Here is a 26,317-nt window from a genome sequence, read left to right on the forward strand (position 1 = left end):
ACCCCTTTCTTTGCTCTTCCCACCTCCCTTTCTCTTTCTTATTTCATGACTTGTCCTGTGTGTCCCCCTCCCACCTTCCTGTGGTTGCCTCACCACCCCCCCCCCCCAATCCCCCACCGCCCCAAACCCTCCTTGCCTTACTAGACTTACTGTTTACGAACAGGTATTGTAACAAGTTGGTGAACAGCCTCCACGTTTTCTCAATCCTTTGCAATGATTCATCTCCAGGATTGCACAGAGCTGTGACCCAGAGATTGATCGTCAATTGCCAGAGACTCCCATCCAACTCCTGGAGGGTTGGCAACTCTACCCATCCCCAGTGCTAAATGCCCGACCCCCTTCCCTGGAACTGTGAACACCCCCCCAAAAGATCTAACTTTCCACCCAGGAGAAATAATCTCTCAGCATCCGGAATAAAAACAGGAAGTGCGAGAAATGCTCAACACATCTGCCAGCGACTATGAGGAGTTCAGTTCTCAAGAGAGCCATTTTGGACCCAAAATCTTGTCTTTGTTTCTCTCTCCACAGATGCTGTGTGGTCTGCTGAATGTTTGCAGTACTTTCTGTTTTGTTTCAGATTTCCAGTATCCACGGTATTTTGCTTTAATTTTAGCCCCATCTACCCTGTCACGAATGGTATGTGTTTCAATAAACTCACCTCTCATTCCACTAAGCTCCAAAGAATATAGAGCGAGTCTACTTAATTTCTCCTCATAAAACAATGCTCCCAACCTTGGATTCAATCTAATGAACCCTCATTGCACGTAGCATTGTGGATAGCATAATTGCTTCACAGCTCCAGCATCCCAGGTTCAATTCCGGCTCGGGTCACTGTCTGCACGTTCTCCCCGTGTGTGCGTGGGTTTCCTCCGGGTGTTCCGGTTTCCTCCCACAGTCCAAAGATGTGCAGGCTAGGTGGATTGGCCATGATAAATTGCCCTCAGTGACCAAAATTGCCCTTTGTGTTGGGTGGGGTTACTGGGTTATGGGGATAGGGTGGAGGTGTTGACCTTGGGTAGGGTGCTCTTTCCAAGAGCCGGTGCAGACTCGATGGGCCGAATGGCCTCCTTCTGCACTGTAAATTCTATGATAAGGAGGCCACTGAGACAGTCTTGTACTCAAGTCACCATACACCAAAGTTCTAAATCATTGCAGCAAGGCATCCTTACTCTTAATGAGAGGCACAGACTATAAAGTCCCAAGTTTGATTCAATTTTGGCTCATGTGGCACTGACAGAAACAGGAAACACAGGACAATAGGGACCGAAGGCCATTCAGCCCCTCAAATCTGCTCCTCCATTCAACATGATTGTAGCTGATCCTCTATCTCAATGCGATACTCCAGCACTCCCCCCACTCCACCTTGACACCTTGATTCGGAGGCAGAGGGTTTCCACTTTTGGAGATTTGAGAACATAATCTAAGCTGACACTGTAGCACCGAGGGAGTGTTGCACTGTCTTTCGGATGAGGCACTGACCCAAGGCCCCATCTGCCCCCTCAGTGGGACGCGAAAGACGCCACGGTGGTATTTGAAAGAAGAGCAGGGGACGTTTCACTTGTGTCCCGACCAAAATTTATGACTCAATCAGCATCTCTAGAGCAGGGCGGCACGGTATAGCACAGTGGTTAGCACTGTCGCTTTCACAGCGCCAGGGTTCCCGGTTCAATTCCCAGCTGGTTCTCTGCCTGTGTGGAGTCTGCACATCCTCCCCGTGTCAGCGTGGGTTTCCTCCGGTTGCTCCGGTTTCCTCCCACAAGTCCCGAAAGATGTGCTTGTTAATTGAATTGGACATTCTGAATTCTCCCTCTGTGTACCCGAACAGGCGCCGGAATGTGGTGACTGGGGGATTTTCACAGTAACTTCATTGCAGGGTTAATGTAAGCCTACTTGTGACACTGATAATAAATAAGATTAAAGGTAATCAAGACGTTGGCCGGAATTCTCCGTGGCTTTCCTGGCTGAGGGGTGGCTGCAATGGGAAATCCCCCTGACAAGCGGCAGGACTAGAAAATCCTGCTCCCGGCGAACGGCGCGCCGTCGAGAAACACGGGGCTGGGGGACCAGCCCATTATCTCAGTGCCATTTGTGGGATCTTGCTGTGCCCCAGTTGACTGCTGCATTTCCTGAATTACAACAGTGGCTGCACTTCAATGGTACTTCATTGGCTGTGAATCACTTCCTCCCAAAGTGGCCAGGAAAGGTGCGACATCAATGTAATTTATTTTATTCTGTACTGTACCGAGTTGCATTCGCCAGCAGCCCCCTGCCCCAGCGGTCTCTGGTTAGCAAAGGGGAGGAAGAGCTGCTGGTCCTGATTGCTTCCCAGGGACCCCTTGCTATAAAGAGTCTGTGCAGCTCTTCGATACAGACAGCAGCGGGGGGTCAAAGGTGATAGCCCGCCCTTTCCCTTCTCAAGTCAGCTGCCAACGCTCCCTGTCCGATCCTGTGAGTAATGGTCAATTAGCTGGGATACCAGATGGCTCCTCGCACCTGTGGAATCACAATGCAGCAAGAGGGAAGAGGACAGGACAAAACTACAGAACGACGATGAAAAAAAACCTGCCTGGGTGACAGGATGGAAAGCATTTCGCTGCAAAATGTGTGGCTTTATTTTCTTATACACTGTAGAATTAAATTTCCTTTTGCTGTCTGACGAGACACGATTTTAGAAAATATACTAATTTACTATCAAACATTGCAATCTGGAAAGAAATGCTGCACAGATTGGATTTTTGATAGCTCTGAGACCTGCAAAACCTCTTTTTTTTGTTGACAGCCAGGTGCTACAAGACAACAGTGAGGATGTGTCAAATACTCCCAGCGCTGCCTTGTAAATATGCCGTTAAGTCGCGGCCTCAGAGATTGACTTGGTAATTGGAGTTCTTTTGCCAACAGTTTTGTTTTCAAATTAACTTTCTCGAAGAACTCCCACAGCACTGAGCGTATCAATTTGTTGACAAACCTGCCTAGGATGGGCAGACTAATGGAAGCGATCCCTGCCTTCTGTTTAGGTGAAAGAATATCATTCGGTGTGAATTAGCATTTATATTGTGGCTGCATTAAATGCACAAAACCCTTCATCATCATTAACTTCTAATCAGGAAGTAATCAGTCCAACACGCGGATAATATTTAATGTTTCGAAAGCATTTTGTGCTCTCAATTACATTTTGGAAGTGCTTGACATTGCATCCAACTATAACAGTTGCACAGAAATAATTAGCAAACACTCAATGCCCAGCTGCCTGCATTTCCTTTTAACCACGATGGCTGGCATCTCGACTCTGGAAGATCATCAGCTGGCCTGTGGGTTATGGCACTGCCAGCTGTGGTCAGGTGCTCATAGGGACCAAAGCATCCTGGCGTCTATCCCTTGGCCTGTGCATGGTTGGTTGACCTTAGCTGCAGCAGCACCTAGGACCACTGGCCAATTTGGAAGTGGGGAAGGTGACCAGCGTGGGAGTTCCAACTCCTGAGTGCCGTCTGGTGGCTGTGGTGATATGCATCACTGTAAATACACAAGGGGTTAATGTAGATAAACTAGGACTGAGTAAACACTAGAGGGAGCACCAGAGACGTCATGAAACACAGACATTCAACCAATACGTCAGGAAGATAGGACACGACCAATGGTCAAGACACACCCAGAGGTGACACTACCACAAGGGGGCAAACCATATAAAAGGACAGGGCACACATGCTCTTTCTCTTTCCATTGGCAACACTCAGAGAGACAGGGGCAGATCAGGAAGCATCACACCCACAGCATGGATTAGAGCAGACTGGTTAGTTAGATTGAGTTACTATTAGTAAGATTAGCAGGAGAGTGTAAATCAAGTCGGAGAATTGTTAACTGTTCAATAAATGTCTTAAACCTATCTCCAAGTCTGAACCTTCCTTTGTCAGAGTATACATCAAGGAAGCAGCTTATGCTACATCAAGAAGCATAACACAACAGTGGCTTTTGCAAAAAAGGAAAGCTTTGAGCTAGGGTGGTCAGTCTAACGCGTGTGGTCGGAAAAAAATTCAAAGAATCTTTTTTGTTTTGGTTTCGCCAGGGCCTAATTTGAGCCCCGACCAGTTTTCGGTTGGATCTCACCCATCGACAGAAACTCCCGAAAGGACAGGAGGACTGGAGAGGATTCACCATTTTCACCGGGTTGGTGTCTCGTGAATGGTACACTCTGAGCATTGTTACTGATCTGGAAAGTAAAACTAGGAGATAGATGTGGTGATATGCATCACTGTAAATACACAAGGGGTTAATGTAAATACACGTAGACTAGCTAGACACTAGAGGGAGCACCAGAGACATGACACACAGACATTCAACCAATAGGTCAGTAAGATAGGACACGACCAATGGGCATTCACGATACACACAGAGATGACACTACCACAGGGGGGCATTACACCAACCCTTATAAAAAGGACACAGCACACATGATCTTCCTCTTTCTAGTGGAGACACTCAGTGAGTACAGACACAGGGTTGATTCAACATTACACCCACCACGTGGATTGTAGCAGACTGGTTCGTCAGTCTGAGTAGCTATAGAAGGATTAACAGTAGGGTCGAATCCAAGTAGGAGAATTGTTAATAGTTCAATAAACGTGTTGAAGCTATCTCCACGTCTGAACCTTCCTTTGTCAGAGTGTACATCAAGGAAGCAGCTTATGCTAAGTCAAGAGCATAACAAGACAATAGAAAGGAGAGGCAATAGTGTAGAAACAGAAATATTCTGCGGTTCTGTACGCGCAACATTCCTTTTTAACATGGGTTCAAGCTCCATCAGAATGATAGGAAATTAATTTATGATGTTAATTATTCATAGACTGATATCATATGATGCAATGTTGATGCTGTAGAGTTTTTAGTACCCACCCTCTTTGCTATTGCCCAGCTGAATGCAGTATTGACTACAATTTGTATATTGATGTTCCTTTTAAAAAACAAGTCCCCACCTTGCCAGCTGGGATGTAGCACCTATGTGCTGTCTTTCCACACCTCCCACTTCCTCCCCGCCCCACCCTGGTCTCAGTTCTGAATAATAGCAGGACCAACTGGGACATTCATACAACATATGGATGTTTGGTGTTGGAATGGTTAGTGAAGAGGTCTTGCCCGAGTCACCTCGTCCTTTCCTGTAGGGATAAGAATATGGAATGTTCCTGGTCTCTGCTATAGAATCATAGATTCCCTGCAGTGCAGAAGGAGGCCATTCGGACAATCGAATCTGCGCCGACCCTCGGAAAGAGCACCCTACCTCAGCCCACTTCCCCTCCCTACCAACATGACCCCACCTAACTTTTGGAAACTCCCATTCCCTATCCCTTGACCCCACCTAACCTTTGGACATGTTCAGGACTCTATCTGACTTCAGCAGAGGCAGAAGAAAAAAGTCATAAATAATAAAGCACAAAATCTCTGGTGGCTGGAAATATGACATAAAGACTCAGAATGTCACACAGCATCTGTGGAGAGTGTTAACTTTTCAGGTCGATGACGTCACATCAGAACTAAAACAAGTTAGAGATTTAACAGTTTATACCAAAGTGCAGAGCAAGGGGAAGAGGAAGTTCTATTCTGGAGGGCCAGTTGGTGAAGGTAATAATGGAGCCAATCGTTTTTCAGTCTTCTATTTATTTACTGAGTGAAACACTACAAGCGTATACCTCCGAACTCAATCAAACGATAGTTTCAGTAAGTGCCTCTTTCTTTGCCCAATTCCAATTCTCTGCCCGCACCTACGGGTGCATTCAGGCAGACTTTTGTCTGTTTCTATAGTGAGTTATTCCTGGGATAGGTCTCTAGTCTGTCACCAGAGGCTGATTCATTGAGGGGCAGCCCTGGGAATCAAGAATGGCTGACCAGGAGTTTCTCTCGCTCTTACCTCCAGCTACTGGTGTGTCTGGAGGGATTTTGCAGGTTGACCAAAGCACGGACAGTACCTACTGCACCACAAGCCGCCCTCTTTCATTGTGCTCAAAAGAGACCCCCAATTCATGCTTTCCATAGTTAAACACAGCTGATATATAATTAACACGGCGGGCGAGAGGGAGGTGGATGTGGGAAGGGGAAGGTGCAAAGCAAATGGGGAAGAAGGGTGATGGACAATAAAGAAACGATAGATAGATCCAGAGGAGTTGTAAAATGTTCTTACTCCATGAGCAGTGTCTTAGTGTCGATGCAAACAATCTGATAATATGAAGTTAGGAGAGGAGGGTAGAAAGAAAGGTTGTGAGAGAGTTTATGAAAGATGTGCAGGGCAAGACTAAAGGGGAGGCAAAGGGAAAAGCCATGAGAGAGGTCATGAGAGAGGCTAGGAAGGAAACTCTGAGAGCCACAGCAGATCCATGTTCAAAGATCTCAAAGGTATCTATTAGCAGGGTCCGTAAGCTCAGTGCAATACATAGTTCAGCAACGGAAATCTTTCAGGATGATTTGTAACACCGGTGTCAGTATAAATACAATTTTCAGGTACATACAGGGTGTGAGGTTAACGTTCAAAAGCTAAAAGTCAATTTTATGCTGAAGCATGGTTTTCATGCTGGTTTTTCTGTAGTGGCAAGTTCTACAATAGACTGTGCAAAGCTCTGTGCGCCGAGACAAAGGAGTTTTGTCAGGTGGTCAGTTACATTTTACGAATAACGTTTACTCCTCCTGACACAGGACATCTCCCACTGGGAGCACACATTGGGCAATCATATGTGTGTTGCTATGACTTGTGCACTAATGCAGCTGGGTGGAACATTGTAATGGGGGGGGGGGGGGGGGAGTGGGGGGGTAAAAAGTATATTGAAATTCCCAATATCCATTCTCAGCCTGGGAATTTTGCCACGAGTGCTGAGGGTGCAGGAGTTGCTTCACAACGCGGAGTCTGCAAGTTCTTCCTGTGTCTGCGTGGGTTTCCTCCGGGTGATCCGGTTTTCTCCCATAAGTCCCGAACGACGTGCTGTTAGGTGAATTGGACATTCTGAATTCTCCCTCAGTATACCCTAACGTGGCGACTAGGGGATTTTCACAGTAACTCATTATGGTCAACGCCCACACATAAAAGTAAATTACAGGTCCTCTGCAACTTCTCATGCAACAAAGAAAAAACTCCTTCTTATCTACCCGACCTATTTCCCTCATAATTCTTGTGCACCCCCGATCAGGTTCCCCCTCAACCTTCTCGGCTCCAAGGAAAACAACCCCAGCCTAACCAACCTGCCTTCATAGCTGAAACTCGCCAACCCAGGCAACATCCAGGTGAATCCTTCTGAACAGTGTGGTGACCAGAACTGCAGACAGTTCCCAAGGCCCCTCTGGTCTTCTGTACATCCTAGCGTCCACCATTCATTGTGTATTCCTTTGCCTTGTTAGTCCTCCCACTTTTCAGGGTTAAATTCTATTTGCCACTGTTCTGCCCATCTGACCAGCTACCTATATGAAAAATGAAAATCGCTTATTGTCATGAGTAGGCTTCAATGAAGGTACTGTGAAAAGCCCCTAGTCGCCACATTCCGGCACCTGTCCGGGGAGGCTGGTACGGGAATCGAACTGTGCTGCTGGCCTGCTTGGTCTGCTCTAAAAGCCAGCGATTTAGCCGAATGAGCTAAACCAGCCCCTAATATCGCCCTGTGAACTAAGACTTTCCTCCTGGCTATTTACCACATTGCCAATTTCTGTCTCATTGCGAACATGCTGATCACTCTCATGGATAGGTAATGCTTCCTCTGTGAATAATCTTGCTGCAGATTGAATTATTGTTCCTATTCTTCAGAAGTACATAGAATCACAGTACCAGGTTATTCAGCTGAACTGGTCCATACTGGTGTTTATGCACCACATGAGCCTTTTTCCACCCCGACTTCACCTAACTCTATCAATATAACCGTCTATTCTTCTCTTCCTCCGCATTCTGCCCAGCTTTCCCTTGAGGGAGTTGATGCATTTTGCCCCAATTATTCCTTGAGGCACGGTGGCACAAGGGTTAGCACTGCTGCTTCAGAGCAGCCAGTGTGATTTTCTTTGTGTTGCTTATTCCAGGATGGTTGGCGTAGTGTTCACAAAGACCACAAAATAGCTTGAACTTGAACAAAGCTATACATTTATTAACACTACTATTTTGGAGAGTGTATACTAATCTCTATACTGGTATAAACTATGATCTGCTCTTACTTACACTGGGCGGGATTCTCCCATTCGGCGGCAGAATGTCCATGCAGTCGGAAACGCCGCTGGGAGTACCGATTCTGGCCCCTACAGGGGGCTACAGGGGACCAGCACGGCGCTGGAGCGGTTCACGCCGCTCCAGCCTCCCATCCCGGCGCGAACTGTGCACCGCGCCAACCCGCGCATGCGCGGTGGCCTCTCTCAACGTGCCGGCCCTGACGCAACATGGCACGGGAGTTCAAGGGCCAGCGCGTAGGAAAATAGGCCCGGGGAGCGAGAGGCCGGCCCGCCGATCAGTGGGCCCCAATTGTGGGCCAGGCCCCATCGGAGCACCCCCCCCCCCGGTGTCGGAGCCCCCCTCCGCCCCCCCCCTCCCCCCACAGGCCACCCCCCCCGTCCCTGTGCGCAGTGTTCCCGCTGGCTGAGACCAGGTGTGGACGGTGCAGGCGGGACTTTGCCTTTGTAGAGTAACCGCTGGGCCCAACCGGGCTGGAGAATCGGCGGCCCGGCTGCGTAGAGCGGCCCGCAATCGGCGCCCCGCCAAACGCACTGGCGCCAATGGCGCCGATGCTCCGCTCTGCGGAGAATCGCGTGCTGGCGTCAGAGCGGCGTGGCGCAGTTGCGGGGATTCTCTAGCCCGGTGCGGGGCTGGGAGAATGCCGCCCACTATCTTTCCTTCAGTTTTCTAGCCATGTCCTTCACCTCTCTTCCATCAGGCTTAGCATCAATGTCATATATACTTGTACGTCTATCTCCCTCTAGTGGTTGAGTTATACATTTCATTAACCCTTGCAGTTCTTACAGTTATGACAATGCCACAGCCAGGGACCCAGGTTCCATTCCGACCTTGGCTCACTCTCTGTGTGGAGTGTGCACGCTCTCCCCGTGTCTGGGGGGGGTTTCTTCCGAATGCTCCGGATTTCTCACGCAGTCCAAAGATGTGCAGGTTCGGTGGATTGGCCATGCTAAAATTGCCCCTTAGTGTCCAAAGGTTAGGTGTGGTTACGGGGATAGAGCGGGGGAGTGGACCTAGGTAGGGTGTTCTTTCGCAGGGTCGGTGCAGACTCGATGGGCTGAATGGCCAACGCCTGCACTGTAAGGATTCTATGATGATAGCGAATTCCATAATCTCTGTCTGGGTAAAGATGTTCCTCCTAAATATGTTCTTGAATTTATAAGTGAGTAGCTTATATTTATGATGCCCTCCGTCCTCCCCTCCCTCGCACCAACAACAGTGGAAATATCTTCTCCACATCTAACAAATCAAATAATTTCAGAATTTTCCTGTCTTTCCTTTCTGAGAAAATAGTGGCCTAAAGCTTGTTCAGCCTTGCCGGTAGTTATAGCACCCCAGTTCTGGTATTATCTTATCCTCCACTTTCGTCTGTGAGCAGCAAAAAACAAATCTAACTATGATTTCTAAGTCAGAAATCCAGACCAAAGCCTCCAATGTAACTCTGGGGACATATAACAGGCTACCTGCGAATTTCCCCTGAGGGCAGTGTGTGATGATGTACTGTGTAGGTTCATGGGGTACTTTAATCTTTCATCTATGGATGAAGTAGCAGCCTTTCTACAACCAGTTGACAGTGAGCGCCTTCTCGCAGCACAGCCAGCTACCTGATTATAGATTACAATGAATCCATAGAATCCTTGCAGTGCAGAAGGGGGCCATTCGGTCCTTCGAGTCAGCACTGACCCTCCGCAAGAGCAACCCACCTAGGCCCAATCCCCCGCCCTGTCCCAGTAACCCCATCTAACCTTCACATCTTTGGACACTAAGGGTCAATTTAGCATGGCCAATCCATTTAACCTGCATATCTTTGGATTGTGAGGGAAAACCGGAGCACCCGGAGGAAACCCACGTAAAAACTTGTCAAATTTATCTTAGGTGAAAGTGGCAAATCAGGTGTTCCTCTTTCGAGCAAACGTAGGCCAAATCATCAGCTTTATAAATCTTTGTTGCACCTTCTCCAGAATGTCTCGACAGGTGATGGGCAACCGGGCTGATGAGTGGGCCGCATGAGTGACCCTCCTTCATGTCTGAGGGCCGCAAGGTTCAAATCTGTCATGTGTATTATCCATGACCCCATCAATGAGCTTAAATACGCAGTGAATATTTCAGCATGATTAACAAAAAATGCTTAATCATTCATTTGTCAATAAAAATATCAGCTTCAAATGAGAAAAACAAAAGAAATATTTACACTTATCTTATGTACATTACAATTTACCCTGCATATCAAAGCTAATACCAGCTACAACTAAAAATTATACTTTTCTTAACTACACATAAATGCTTTAAGTACTTACTTTATTTTTATTTATTCATATTTATTTACCTTTATTTATTTTAATTAATAAAACCTATTTCCCCGATAAGTTGTTCTTTGACATCCTGAGGTGGTGAAAGGCTTTACACATTTCACTGTGTTGAACAGTGGGGTGGGTGGAGGTGTGCGGAGATTGCTGGATGATGGTTGTCTGTCTGTACGGAGTCTGCACATTCTCCCCGTGTCTGCGTGGGTTTTCTCCGGGTGCTCCGGTTTCCTCCCACAAGTCCCGAAAGACGTGCTTGTTAGGTGAATTGGACATTCTGAATTCTCCCTCCGTGTACCCGAACAGGCGCCGGAGTGTGGCGACTAGGGATTTTCACAGTAACCTCATTGCAGTTTTAATGTAAGCCTACTTGTGAAAATAATAAAAATTATTATTATTATCTCTGTTTCGCTCTTTCCACACCCTTACATTTCCCGGCTCCAGTCTCAGTCTCTCTATTGGAATTTTGGCCTTACCGGGATGAGGTAGGATGAGTCATTTTCATTCTTGAAGACTGGTCATCATACCGGAATCTTTGGGACCTGATATTCTTCACTAACTTCATCACTCACGCATGGGCGCAGATCACAGAGAAGACTCCAAGAGACAGTCTATTGGTTGGGTGTGAACAGGGACATTGACGTCATCAAGAAGTGCGAGGCAAGCTGCAGCCTGCGCGTCTGTGGGTGACATATAAGGACCGGCATCACTACTTCGCGTCCCCGGAGGAGGCATGGGCCTTTGTACAGGCGGAGAAACTGGACTCGAACTAGGATCTGGGGACACACTATGGCCGTTGCTGTTTTCGCTGTTGCTGTTCTTCAATTTTGACACGTGTTTTTTTTTTATGCTGGTTTTTTTTTTGCTCTGTTTCCGGGTGGGTTTGCCTGTTGGGTATGGGTGTAGGGTATGTGGGGAACGTTGGGGGTATGTGCTTTATATGTTCTCTTCTGTACGGGGCCGGGGGTGGGGTGAAACTGGATTTTGAGGAGCTGCGTCAGAAGGGTGGGGTGTGGCAGTGTGAAAGCGCGGGCTTTCCTCTGGTCTCCCGCGCTGTGGGGCGGGGGCGGAGCTTGAGGTGGGGGCGTGGCCTCTACTGGTTTTCTTTCCCGCGCTGAAGCGGTGCCAAGGAGGTGTGGCAAGAGGGGGATGACTGGGGGAACAGATCGAAGACGGGACATGGGCTGATGCCCTGGAGAGGGTTAATTCTTCCTCCTCGTGTGCGCGACTTAGCCTCATCCAATTCAAGGTGCTGCACCGGGCCCACATGACTGGGACGAGGATGAGTAGGTTCTTTGGGGGTGAAGACAGGTGTGTCAGGTGCTCGGGGAGTCCAGCGAACCATGCCCATATGTTCTGGGCATGCCCGGCACTGGAGGAGTTCTGGAAGTGGGTGGCGAGGACGGTGTCGAGGGTGGTGGGATCCAGGGTCAAACCAGGATGGGGACTCGCGATTTGTGAGGTTGGGGTGGAGCCGGGAGTGCAGGAGGCGAAAGAGGCCGGTGTGCTGGCCTTTGCGTCCCTAGTAGCCCGGCGAAGGATCTTGCTACAATGGAAGGATGCGAGGCCCCCAAGCATGGAGACCTGGATCAATGACATGGCGGGTTTCATTAAGCTAGAGAAGGTCAAATTCGCCCTGAGAGGGTCGGTACAAGGGTTCTTTAGGCGGTGGCAACCTTTCCTTGACTTTCTGGCTCAACAATAGGGTATGGGGACAGTAGCAGCAGCAACCTGGGGGAGAGGGGGGGGGGAAGGGGGAGGGAAAAGGGGGGGGGGGGACGATGACTATGTTTGTTTGTTTAATTTTAATTTATTTTTAAGTTCTTTTGTTGTTCATTGGGGTTGGGGGGGTGGGGGGATGTGATACATGCGTCGATACGGTCTGGGGGGTGTTACAGTTATTATGGGTTATTTTGTTGCATTTCATTGTTTATCGTTATGTTCTATATTTTCTGTAAAAAATTCCAATAAATATTATTTTAAAAAAAAAGAAGTGCGAGGCATGTCAAGGGCATATGTCAAGTCAGCACATGCACCATTAATTCCACATGAAGGTCCTACCCATCCTTGGTCAAAAATTGCATCCGCCCTCTTTCATGTTCATGGCACTCACTTCATCGTCATCATCAACTACTTTACCAAGTACCCCATTAATAAACAATCGCACCAGATGGTAAGCACAACTTTCACACATAAACTTTCAGTTTATTTTTCTGTGCTTAGAGATTATTATGGTCCAACATTTATTGGTAAGCCACTTCAGGATATGTGTAAGAAGTGGAATATTGATCACACTGCTTAGTCTCCTCATTACCTTCGATCTAACAGTCTAGGTGAATGAACAATTCGCACATTGAGATCCCTAGCTCTCAAATGTAGACACACCAGAAAAGAACTACACATTTTTCGTGAGGGCCACGAAGAATCCAGCACGCGTTGAAGGATAGAAAGAAATAACATTTATTTACAATAACATATATACATATATATACAACAGCAGCAGCAACTCGCTTGCTGCTCACTCTTCTCCAGCTGGTTCCACACTGGCCAGCTCTATTTATGCAGGGAATCTGCTAATGATTTCTCTGCCCCCTCATTGGGGAAGCTCATAATCCCTAAGAAAATGAAAAATGAAATGAAAATCGCTTATTGTCACGAGTAGGCTTCAATGAAGTTACTGTGACCCTAGTCGCCACATTCTGGCACCTGTTCGGGAGGCTGGTACGGGAATTGAACCGTGCTGCTGGCCTGCCTTGGTTTGCTTTAAAAGCCAGCAATTTAGCCCAGTGTGCTAAACCAGCCCATAAGGATTGTGGGATTGCCATTAGTCCCCAGCCAGTGGTAAGCAGGCAGGTTATAACATCCCTCCCTCCCAAAGTCCAAGGAATCCATTGAAGACCCTGACGAAGGAAGGCATTGGACTTGTTTTGCCGCAGGCCGGACACCATTTGCACGAGGCGCTGGATCGGGCAGCAAAAGATAATGCCAGGGACCCACTAGGCACCACCAGCAAAATTTTGAATGAACACTGGGTCACCGGGTGCAAACTACCGAATCGGCCGATGCCATGTCCCTGCCACTCTTGTGTGCGGCATACTTTTGCGCCAATGTCCGGGAAAACCATGCTGAGGCGGGTGCAAACTCTCATGGCCCATTAGGAGTTCTGCGGGAGCTACCCCAGTCACCGCATGTGGAGTGGTCCTCTATGAAAACAAAAAATGAGCCAGTCTCATGTCCATAGACCCGGAAGACTGCTTCTTTAGGCCTCGTTTGAATGTCTGCACTGCACGTTCCGCCAACCCATTTGAAGCCGGATAGTATGGAGTGGTGCGGATATGGCTTATGCCGTTCATCTTCATGAACTTCGCAAACTCCTCACTTGTGAACGGAGTGCCGTTGTCCGTGACCAGCACCTTGGGGAGGCCATGCGTCCTGAAAGACAAACGCATCTTCTTGATTGTTGCACAGGACATTGTGCCTCCCATCTTATGCACCTCTAGCCATTTAGACTGGGCATCGATTAATGGAAGGAACATGGGAAAGGGCCGGCGAAATCCACATGCAAGCGCGCCCAAGACCGCCCTGGCCATTCCCAGTGATGTAGGGGCGCGGCCGGCAAAGCTTCTGATGCTCCTGGCAAATGGAGCAGTTTGGGCCACCTTCTCAATGTCGGTGTCGAGGTCTGGCCACCAGACATAACTCCGGGCCAACATTTTCATTTCAGTCACACCTGGATGCCCATTGTGCAAGTCCCTTAGTATCAGCTCCTGTCCTTTTTCCGGGATAATCACACCCGTCCCCCACAAGAGGATACCGTCTTCCACGCTAAATTCGGACAGCTTGGAGGAAAATGCCCGCAACTCGCCTTGGAGCTGTCTATGCTGCCCTCCATACAGGACTATGTGCCGAACCTTTGACAGGACTGGCTCCGTCTGGGTCCACTCACGGATCTGTGATGCCGTGACAGGCAAGGAGTCCATAAAAGCTAGGGTTGCAACCACCTCACCGGTCGTGGAGGTCAATATGGGGCTGGTCGGTTAAGCCAATTGGCTCAGTGCGTCGGCATTCCCTATCTGGGTTCCTGGTTTGTGTTCCAGAGAATACTCGTATGCAGCGAGCAACAAAGCCCAGCGCTGGATCCATGCGGGAGCAATGGGCGGTATTGGCTTATCCTCTCTGAAAAGTCCCAGCAGAGGCTTATGATCAGTCACGATAGTGAAGTGGCGGCCATATACGTACTGGTGGAAACGTTTCACGGCAAAGACCACTGCCAGGCCCTCCTTCTCGATCTGCGTGTACTTCTTTTCTGCTGCAGTCAATGTGTGGGAGGCGAAAGCTATCGGCCGCTCGGCCCCGTTCTCCATATTGTGGGACAGGACGGCCCCAATACCATACGGGGATACATCACACGTGGGGCACGATTCTCTGCTCCCCACGCCGGATGGGAGAATCGCGGGAGGGCCGGGCGACACACGACACGCCCCCATGGCACCCCCCGTGATTCTCCCACCCCCACTCCCCTCCCGGATGAATCGCCGCTCGCCGTTTTTCACAGCGACCGGCGATTCTCCGGCCCGGATGGGCCGAGCGGCCTGCTGTTCCCGACTGGTTCACGACGGCGGCAACCACACCTGGTCGCTGCCGTCGTGAACATGGGCGGCAAATGCTCGTTTGTGGCTTGTGGGGGTGCGGAGAGGGGAGTGAGCACCACGGCCGTGCTCGGGTGCCCACCGATCGTTGGGCCGGCGTCTCAAAGCGACGCACTCTTTCCCCTCCACCGCCCCGTAAGATCAAGCCGCCACGTCTTGCGGGGCAGCGGAGGGGAAGACGGCAACCGTGCATGCGCGTGTTGGAGCCGTCAGCCGTCGTGACGTCAGCCGCCCATGCGCGCGTTGGAGCCGGCCAACCTGCGCATGCACGGCTGATATCACTTAGGCGCCGCCGTTGCATCATTCTCGGCGCGCCGCCCGTCAAGGCCCGGCGGCCAACAGTTACGGAGCACCGCTCCTAGCCCCCCGGGTGGGGGTGAATAAGGTGCGAGGAGCGGCCTCCGAGGCCGTCATGAAGCTCGGCCGAGTTCACAACGGCCTTCCCGATTCCGTGCGGGAGCGGAGAATTCCGCCCGTGATGAGCAAAAGCTTTCCAGGATCATAGTGGGTTAGTAACCCAGACGACGACAATTGTTGTTTTACCCGCCGGAAAGCGGTTTCTTGCGGCTGACCCCAAACCCAGGTGTGATTCTTCTATATCAGAAGGTGCGACCCGCGGGTTGCGCCCCCGACTTTGAAAATACCTGACCTATGCAATACCTCAACTTTATTTACATTCTGGCAGCACGGTGGTGCAGTGGTTAGCACTGCTGCCTCACGGCGCCGATGTCCCAGGTTCGATTCCGGCTCTGGGTCATTATCCGTGTGGAGTTTGCACCAAACGGTGGATTGGCCACGCTAAATTGCTCCTTAATTGGAAAAAATGAATTGGGTACTCTAAATTTATATTAAAAAAACTTTATTTACATTCTGATATACACACTGAGAGAGTGCTGCACAAAGATGCCAAGTTTCAGATGAAATCTGAAACCAAAGCCCTTATTATCCTTTCAGGGAACAGGATGTCATCTCTTGTGTCCTGGGGCAAGATTTGTGCCAAACGCCCAAATCATAATCTGGCTGTTGTATTTCCCGCTCCATAACCGTGACTACAGTTCAAAAGTGCTTCATTGATTGTAAATCCATAGAGTCACGACAGTGCAGGAGGAGGCCATTCAGCCCATCGAGTCTGCACTGACCCTCCAAAAGAGTACCCCAACTGGGCCCTCTCCTCCGCCCTGTCCTAGTAACCCTACCTAACCTGCACATCTTTGCGCACTAAGGGGCAATTTATCATGGCCAACCCACCCAACCGGCACATCTTTGGACTGTGGGAGGAAACCGGAGCACCCGGGGGAAACCCACACAGACACGGGGAGAACGTGCAGACTCCACACAAACAGTCACCCAAAGCCAGATTTGAACCCAGGTCTCTGGCGCTGTGAGGTAGCAGTGCTGACCACCGTGCCACTGTGCCAATCACTGTGCTAACCACTGTGCCACCATTCCTTTGGAGTTTCCGAAAGGCGCTACATAAATGCAGATCTTTCTTTTTTTAATCTTTCTTGACGTAGGCTACACCATCAACTCAGTGTGTGACTAAATACTGTTTGAAAAAACTTGGGCACCAGCTGGAATCAGGAGGCAAAGGCTTTGAGCTTCCACAACGTGGGTTCTAAGTACCAGTCTGGCGTTCAGTTCTGCCAGCCACTGATGTGGTGGCTCCTGGTATTTGGTAGCCAGATGTTTAGACTTGATCAACTGCCAGGAAAGATTTGCTCGAGTAAAGTAAAAAGAAAGCTTAGCACAAGATTTATCTTGAAAGAATCCTCATTGAAGGCAAGAAATTGAAGTTATGAAGTCAATCCCTTGCTTTCAATAAGAAGCAATTAACTTTCCCAAATCCACGAGGAGTCCTTAGGATTAATCAGAGCACTCAAAAAGAGATACCACAAGAAGAATGTATTTTTTTCCCAATTCTCCGCCCTCCTCTCCGAAAGACCGTTGGAAAAAGACTGCCTTCCAATACCCCACCCAAAGCGCCATTCTTTATCTGTGAGCTTGTAACTCATAAGCTTCAGTGTGCTGTATTACCCTGGGGTGTCAGAGCCCTCATCTGACCTTCACACGTATCCTTATTATCAGCCGAGTCATTTAATAAAGGATGGAGAGGGAATGCTCTGTGCAATTCTCATGCCCCACATTAGCCCTGGGTGCATCAAGACCCATTCCACAGACTCAAGCATATTGCTCCAGTACAAAACTTTTGAGTGCTGGACTGTCTTTCCAATGAGATCTTAAAGCTACACTCTCAAGTGGATGTAAAAGACCCCATGGCAATATCTGAAGAATGGCAGTTCCCCCAGTGTTCTGGCCAAAATGTGTCCCTCAACCAGGATGTAAAATGCTCTATCGTGTCTTTGCTGAGCAAGAGCTTGCTGTGTGCAAATTGACCGCCGCACATCCTGGGCGCGATTCTCCCAAACCAGGAGAAATCGTAAAGCTGGCGTCAAACCCGGGCAGGTATGACGCCAGCCCCCCCCTTCCCGACCGGGAACCGATTCTGGTCCCCGGTCGGGGCTAGCAGCCCGACGCCGCAAGCTCCGGCATCACGGGCTTAACGAATTTCGTTAAGCCCGCTTGCCCGAGTTAGCGCCGGCTGAGGCATCATATGACGTCAGCCGCGCATGCGCGGATTGGAAGACTCCAACCCGCGCATGCGCGGATGACGTCATCGCGTATTTGTGCGAAACCCGCACATGCGCGGATGACGTCATCGCGTATTTGCGCGAAACCCGCGCATGCGCGGGCCGGGATGCCCCTCAGCCGCCCCGCGAATGGATACTGCGGGGCGGCGGAAGGACAAATATTGCGCGGGCATCGGGCCCGCTGCCCGCGATCGGTGCCCACCGATCGTGGGCCCATGGCACCCTTGGCACGGCCGTGGTACTGCTGTGCCAATCGCTGCCATGGTTATAAAATGCGAGTGTTTACGGCCGTTTTTACGAACGGCCAGACCAGGTGTGTTTGCCGTTCGTAAAAACAGCCGTAAAGGGCTGGGAACTCGGCCCATCGATCAGCTGAGAATCGCTGCCGGCCGTAAAAAAACGGCGGCAGCGATTCATATCGGGAGTCGGGCGTGTGGGGGGGGGGGGGGAGAATAGCGGGAGGGCGTCGGAACAGCGTGGCCGTAAAATTTTACGAGCCACGCTATTCTCCGCACCGTCGGGAGTGCGGAGAATCTCGCCCCCTGTGTACCACATTAATTGTGGGGGCAGCCTGAGGATGTGAAAGGTGCTATTTAAATGCAAGTTATTTATTTCTCCTTTTTTGCAGGCCGATTTGCTGCTTCTCTGGCGTGATCTCAGATTATAATTGCAGAATCAGTGCACACCAATAACTAATCTCAGATTTTCTCCACCAGAAGGTACATTACCTCGTCAGAAGAACTTTGCTAGCAAATAAAAGCAGAAAATGCTGGATAAATACAGCAGATCCGGCAGTACCTCCGGAGGGAATAATAAAGGGTGCGATTCTACCACCCCATCACACCCGGTGCTGATCTGGACGTGCCAGGTGCATCGTGGGAGAGGCCCACTCGCCTCTCACAAATCACACGACCCGTGACGCCCAGTACCATGTGGGTCACGCCCTCGCTGGGCATGATCAAGATGATCATGCTTAAATGAGTCATTAGTTGTCCCCGTGTCTGTGTGGGTTTCCTCCAAGTTCTTCAGTTCCCTCCTGCAGTCCAAAGGTGTGCAGATTAGGTGGATTGACTATGCTATAAATGACTCCTTAGGGTCCAAAGGTTAGGTAAGTTTATGGGTATAGGGCTGGAGCGTGGGCCTAGGTAGAGTCCCCTTTCAGAGGGCCGGTGCAGGCTCGATGGGCCGAATGGCCACCTTCTGCACTGTAGGGACTCCATGACTAATAGTCACTCTTCCATGGAAATACAAAAACATAAGAAATAGGGGCAGGAGGAGGCCACACGACCCCTTGAGCCTCCTCCGCTGTCCAATAAGATCATGATGTGGAGATGCTGGCGTTGGACTGGGGTGAGCACAGTAATAAGTCTTACAACACCAGGTTAAAGTCCAACATGCTTGTTTCAAACACTAGCTGTCGGAGCACTGCTCCTTCCTCAGGTGAATGTGATCAATAAGATCATGTGTGAGCTGTACTTAGAAAATGGATTCAGTGCCCTGAGGCAATGGGCAACTCTGCTCAGGATGACAAGGCGGTTTTATTTCTGGCAGCTAAGGCACATTTTGTGCCAGTTGTGAGCTTCCTTCAACTATATCGTTTTGGAATCCCAACATTGTAGAAAGAGTGTACACGTTCAGGAATTTCTGTAAATGGTACCTTTGATAAGTACGTTTCATTTTCCTCATCGCCTCACTGTTTATGCTGCTGATAAGAGGGCAAGAGATAATTTCTCTTGGTAGCTTTGATTTTTTTTTGTAAATTCATGTAAAATTTTATCGAAACATGTTTCCACTGAAGTATTTGTTAATGTTGAATAAAGATAAACTGCTCGACATTCGAGTGATTTTGCAAAGATTGGGCCTTATATTTTCTTCTTCTTAATTTAACCGTGTCTTACAGAAGATGGTGGAGTGTATGATATTATCGCGAACAGTTTTCAATTGGAATCCAGCAGATCTTCTGGCCTTGTTTGAACTCACAATTGTCGGAAGGTTTTCCTCCAGCATTTGTTATTTTTATTCTATCCAGACGCGCGTTGGGGGCACTCTTGCCTTTTGTGCTAAATGTTTCGAATTGACTGGTTCAATAATTTACTTCGAGTCATATTTATGGAAACACTTACAGTCAAATTGGTTCAGATCTGCTAGAGATTCAGCTCCCAAGTGATTGGCAATTGCAACCGGATTGTCTCACTCCGTGTTTTTGATTGAATAAGCAAACTAATTCACACCCATAATACCTGCATTTGAAGTTTCAGAAGTTCTCTTTCTTTCTGTGGTTTAGCTGATTCTGCGAGTGGCTTTCTTGCCTACAATGACTGACGTTCAAGGCAACAAGAGCAGTGACAGCAGCCAGCACCTCACACAAGGCTTCTTTTAAGCGAGCAGTTAGGGATTTACCTGATGAACTTTGAAGCTTGTTCATTAGGAAGAGGCCACAAAACACGCCCACGTTTTTCATGGACTATCAATAAATGCTCGTAGACTGCGGTGGCAAGGGTTATGTCATATCGCTGTCGCATGATTTCCTGTTAGGGACCCAATTAGGCAAAAAAGCCAAGGCCTGTGGATCAGACACCCTGAAGGGCGGCACGGTAGCACAGTGGGTAGCAATGTTGCTTCACAACTCCAGGGTCCCAGGTTCGATTCCCGGTTTGGGTCACTGTCTATGCAGAGTCTCTGCGTTCTCCCTGTGTCTGCGTGGGTTTCCTCTGGGTGCTCCAGTTCCTCCCACAAGTCCTGAAAGACGTGCTTGTTAGGTGAATTGGACATTCTGAATTCTCCCTCTGTGTACCCAAACAGGTGCCGGAATATGGCAACTAGGGGCTTTTCATAGTAACTTCATTGCAGCGTTAATGTAAGCCTGCTTGTGACAATAAAGATTATTATGAAGATTATTATCATAAGAAAGAAAGAACTTGCACTCAGCTGATCCCCGGTATGAGGGAATTTTCTTATGAGGAGTGGTTGAGTAGGTTGGGCCTAATTCACTAGAGTTTAGTAGAATGAGAGGTGACCTTATTGAGACATATCAGATTCTTCCGGGGCTTAACAGGGTAGATGTTGAGAGAGTGTTTCCCCTTGTGGGAGAGTCTAGGACCAAAGGGCATCATCTCAGAGTAAGGGGGTCGCCCATTTAAGACAGAGATGAGGAGGAACTTTTTCCCTCAGAGGGTAGTGAATTCTTTACCACAGAGAGCTGTAGAGGCTGGGTCATTAGGTATGTTCAAGGCTGAGAGAGACAGGTTTTTAATTAGGAAAGGAATGAAGGATTATGGGGATAATGTGGAATTGAGGATTACATCAGAGATCGGCCATTATCTCATTGAATGGCGGAGCAGACTCGATGGGCTGAGTGGCCTACCTCGGCTCTGACATTTTTTTGGTCTTGTACATCACCCTTCAAGTGCTCAGGACACCAGGTCCCTGTTGCTGCCAGTACTGGAAATCGGGCCTGGTGGTCTCTGTTCCTTTTGATTGGTTGTCTGCCTGCCCTCCTCAACCCTGGTCTGGAGATCCCAGAGTCGCCCCTCGACGTCAGTTGGCCGGCACCTCCTCCTCGCCTCGCTGTAGGAATTGCAGGCTCGCACCCCAATCTTAGGTTGCCGACCTCACTTTTGCCTTCGGCTGTCCGCCAGATCGAATTCCGGAAACCTGGCTGCCGCTTTGCACCTTTACGTGGAGAAAATTCCGAAACGTCACGCCAATCCAGGAGGTCGCTATCCGAACCATACTAAGTCTCCATCACCTCTCAATGTTTGGCAAACTGTTTTCCTGCTCTAAAGGGGAGTCCATGTTGTTCTGTATTGCCTGCTGAAAGGCTCAAGAAATGTGAATGAGCCGATCAGCAAATTTAAGCTAGCAAGTCTCTGATTGGTGTCCCCGTGGTGTTCCCCTGTGATAGGCGCCTCTCCATATGGGGATGCCCCTTTGCCCTGGGCATCGTGCTGCAACATTGTGTGTTTCATTGAAAGTCTGTCATTGGTTCAACAGCGTGGGCTGGCCCCATGGTACACATTCCACCCTGAGCAACGACCTCCTCCTCCACCTTGCCAGGGCCTGCATGACTGGCCCCAACCATCCCCAATACCATTCACCTCATGAGGAGTCCATTTCTGATGACCTCAGTTCCAGCAAAGGCCTTGGCAGCAGTCGGAGCCGGGTTCTGGACTTCTAAAGGGAAGACTCTGACTAAATATAGCCCTCGGTTTCTGTGAATGATGGCTAGTCCACCACCAAAGGAGAAGATTATTTCACTTGTTGATAAGGTCAAAGAAATTGCGATGCGGAATAGGTCAATGGGCTGGAATACAAGGGCAGTGATGTACTTATGAGGCTGTATAAGGCTCTGGTCAGACCACATTAGAGTATTGTGAGCAGTCTTGGGACCCAATTCTCAGGAAGGATGTGCTGGCCTTGGAAAGGAACCAGAGGAGATTCACAAGAATGATCCCTGGAATGAAGAGCTTGTCATATGAGGGACAGTTGAGGACTCTGGGTCTGTACTCGGAGTTTAGAAGGATGAGGGGCGGCGGATTTTATTGAAACTTACAGGAAACTGAGAGGCCTGGATAAAGTGGACGTGGAGAGGACGTTTTCACGAGTAGAAAAATCTAGAACCCAAGGCCACAGCCTTAGACTGAAGGAACAATCCTTTAAAACAGAGATGAAGAGGAATTTCTTCAGCCAGAGGGTGGTGAATCTGTGGAACTCTGCCGCAAAAGGCTGTGGAGGCCAAATCACTGAGTGTCTTTAAGACAGAGATAGATAGGTTCTTGATTAATAAGGGGATCAGGGATTATGGGGAGAAGGAAGAGAATGGGGGATGAGAAAAATATCAGCCGTGATTGAATGGCGGAGCAGACTAGATGGGCCAAGTGGCCTAAATCTGCTCCTATGTCTTATGGCCTAAACTGCTTCTCAGGTTTCCAGCTAATCAGATTGGTGGATATTCTGCTCGACTGTAATGTGTATGAAGTAAGCAGCATCAATACTGCTGCACGGTAGCATGGTGGTTAGCATCAATGCTTCACAGCTCCAGGGTCCCAGGTTCGATTCCCGGCTGGGTCACTGTCTGTGTGGAGTCTGCACGTCCTCCCCGTGTGTGCGTGGGTTTCCTCCGGGTGCTCCGGTTTCCTCCCATAGTCCAAAGATGTGCGGGTTAGGTGGATTGGCCATGCTAAATTGCCCGTAGTGTCCTAATAGTAAGGTTAAGGGGGGGGAGTTGTTGGGTTACGGGTATAGGGTGGATATGTGGGTTTGAGTAGGGTGTTCATTGCTCGGCACAACATCGAGGGCCGAAGGGCCTGTTCTGTGCTGTACTGTTCTATGTTCTATGTTCTAATACAGTTTCACAAAACAACAACAAATCTAAAAGCTATTTACAGGACAGAAACCGCCAATACAGTTCAACTAGTCTGCATCAATTGACCCACCTCCCATTCTTCTTCCTGTGGACCCACCAACTTAACTTTCTATTGCTTTCTTCCTCAAATGCTTTCATTGGAATGCATCCACACAGAGGCTCCTCAACCACTCCTTGCGATAGCGAGTTCCGCATTCGATCTGCGCTCTGGGTAAGGGGCTTTCTCCTGAACCCCCTATTAGTGGCTACATTATATTTGTGGAACCTCATTCTGGACTTACTCACAGATGGAAACATCTCTGTATCGACTCTATTAAACCCTTTCATAATCTTTAAGACCTCCGTCAGATCACAGTGCCACTGTTTCCGCGCTATTGAAACCCAAACGGCATTCCATTGCCAGCTTCTTGGTGAAACGGTGAAACTGGATGACGGAATCGAACGGTTGGGGAATGAAGTTACCTGACAAGATCATTATCCACTCAACAGCTTTCCTCTGCAGTAGGTGAAGAGAGGAGTTGAATCAATACATAATGGCTAGAGGATGAAAAATTTGAGCTGTAAGCATTTATTTTCGGAGTGAAAGAACATCTGAGGGAGGCTAGGGGTTCATAGACATTGCAGTTGTACAGTGCTTGGGCCTCATTACTTTACTATTAATGTTCCTGAATGTCCATAAACTTGAATTGCACAATTTAACATTGATAGATGTCCTGGAAAATGGCAGCTAAGTTACAGTTTTAGATCCTCAATCAGTGCAGACTATTAAAGATTCTTTAATACTTAATGGGTAAACAGCAGCTGCAACCTGTGTACATCTTTAAAATAATAAAACATCGCAATGCACTTCGTCAATGAAAGAACATATTGAGTGGATTAAAAGAATTGATTATTCGGCCAAAAACATGTTGAAATAGTTGGCTTTTCCAAGAATCAACTAAGAGTGTCTGGCGGCCATTTTGATGCCCAACACCCATTTGCTGAATCATTGCTTTGGAGTGATTGAATTAGCCTTTCAATTATATCAAATTCTGTTTTTTTTTTTGTTAACCATCATTTTGAGGGTCGCATTCTGTGATTTCATCCAACTTTCTCTGAAAACTGCACTTTGCCCATTCGGTGTTAGCCACCTACTTGTGGGCTTTTGAGGTAGGGCTGGCTCCCTAGTGATGGACGTGAGGTGGGGATAGGGTCACTGATGTTGGTCAGTGAGTGAGTAAGTCTGTTCACTTATTAAGTATTCATAAGCCACTAATCATGCATAAAAGTGATAGAACCGGATATTAATGAGCAGCCTTATCATTCAGCCATATTTATTCATCAAATACGCAGAGCTGATTAACAATTAATACGACCTGTTTTGATGAAACAGGCAGTACACTTGAGCACTGGAGTCACTAATCACAGGGAATCTAGTTTGTGTGGAGAATGCCCCAATGCTGTGATATTTGGCCTACAATATGCATTGTTTCTTAGCAGCTTTCAACATTTGACAATGACACGAATGGTTTGAGCTAGAGAAGGCCTTCTGATATCATAAGATAGCTTAGAATGTTGAGGAAAGATACTTAAGTGTTGTTGTTCATTGTGGCTTGATGTTCAGCATTGTATGTTTGACCTGTCTAGGAGAAATGCAAAGGTGCCACAGTTTCTAATTACGCAATGGGTTCATTTCCAAAATTTCACGAAATTGTTCGCACTCATGTTCGGCTTCTGAGTCTGTTTCCCCTTTGACTTCAGCTGTCTGTCTGAAGGTGGGTCCACCCCGTAACGTCATAATCTCCACCACAGTCAGGGCAAGGAAGCAGGTCCCCATTCCATCCCAGCCAATTGGCTCCACATTGGCTGTCCAGCCAACTAACTCCCTCAAGGAGTCCCGCTTCCTGTGGTGGAATACGCTTTAACATATACATTGTAGTCTGGATCTATGGATAGTGATGGTGGAGTGATGAAGGATAGCTGACCAGGAATCTCTCCTGCACTTACCGCCTGCCATTGGCCTGTATTGGAAAGATTTACAAGTTGATACTCAACCCGTCCGGCCACGTTATGAACCCACCTTCCTTGGCTAGCATCTCCTGGACTGGGACTTGAATGCGTTCCAGCTCAGAGGCAGGGACACTAACACTGCACCACTGCGTCTATTTACTTTACCTCTAAGTCCACACCCAGACTTAATCAATCAGATATAGTGAGCATAGATCAGTTACCAGACTCACATCATCAAACACAGAACAATTGAGCACTATAACCGATATTTTGAATTTGGGAAAATACAAGCACCAATACATGCCAAGATCATTGCGTTCTTAATATTTCCCCACTCGTTCCTTCTAAACTCTCGGTACTCTGGTACTCGGTACATGTTCTCCCTCTCACCCCATCCTCACTGTGTTGAAATCAAAATTCATCTCACCATTTCCAACTTATATTTTCTTTCAAACATCTTCTTCGACAGTTCCTTCCTCCCATGATCTTCCTGTGTTTAGGCACCAAGCTTGAAGTTGCTGCCCCCTAACCTGTCTCGTTGCTTTGCTCCTCCTTCGTCTTCTTCAGCGGATAAGGTTTTAGTTGAGACACACAGGATGTTGACCGGTGCCTTGGTGTGTGTCGCATTCTTGCCTCAGGAGGTTGTAGGTAACCAAGCATCTCCTGGAATAACACTCAACATATTAATGAGGGGGGTGCAGCATTCTGCCCCTTACCCTCCTGCCTCCCCTCTGAAGCAACAGATCCCTTCGTCCTGTTCAAAGAAGAGAAGGAGAGTTATTCTACCGTCTGGACTAATATTTATTCCTCAACCAAAATCACCAAAACAGATTGTCTGATCATTTATCTCGCTGACGGCTGTGGACATGGCTTTGTGAAAATGGGCTGCTGTGTTTTGCTACAGTGATTACAGTTTGGAAGCGTTTCGTGCTCTGAAATACTTTGGTACATCTTGAGTTTGTGAAAGGTGCTGCATCAATGCAAATTCACATCACGGCAAGTTTTAAAAAAAAAGACCACTTTCCCCCAACTGGTTCATGCCAGAATTTTGATGAATTCAGCATCAGTGCTGCAAACGGCAGTGCGTGCTGCAGCATGGTAAAGACATACCAGGGGCTCATGGGGCCTGTCAAACGATGCTGGCTATTCAACAGGACGTGGTAAGATTAGGCAGATGGTGTAAT

The 26,317-nt window shown here is 48.4% G+C and overlaps 1 long non-coding RNA gene across 1 annotated transcript; it reads right to left on the minus strand.

Annotated features, from left to right (window-relative positions):
* Positions 1-3,028: 3,028 nt before the first annotated feature.
* On the minus strand, positions 3,029-25,836 carry LOC119953709. The gene is made up of 2 exons (XR_005458081.1): positions 25,561-25,836; positions 3,029-3,510 (listed from the first exon to the last, which is right to left on the minus strand). It is a non-coding gene; the product is annotated as an uncharacterized LOC119953709 (long non-coding RNA).
* Positions 25,837-26,317: the final 481 nt, after the last annotated feature.

This window comes from Scyliorhinus canicula, chromosome 18, assembly GCF_902713615.1.
Source record: "Scyliorhinus canicula chromosome 18, sScyCan1.1, whole genome shotgun sequence".
NCBI classification, from domain to species: Eukaryota; Metazoa; Chordata; class Chondrichthyes; order Carcharhiniformes; family Scyliorhinidae; genus Scyliorhinus; species Scyliorhinus canicula.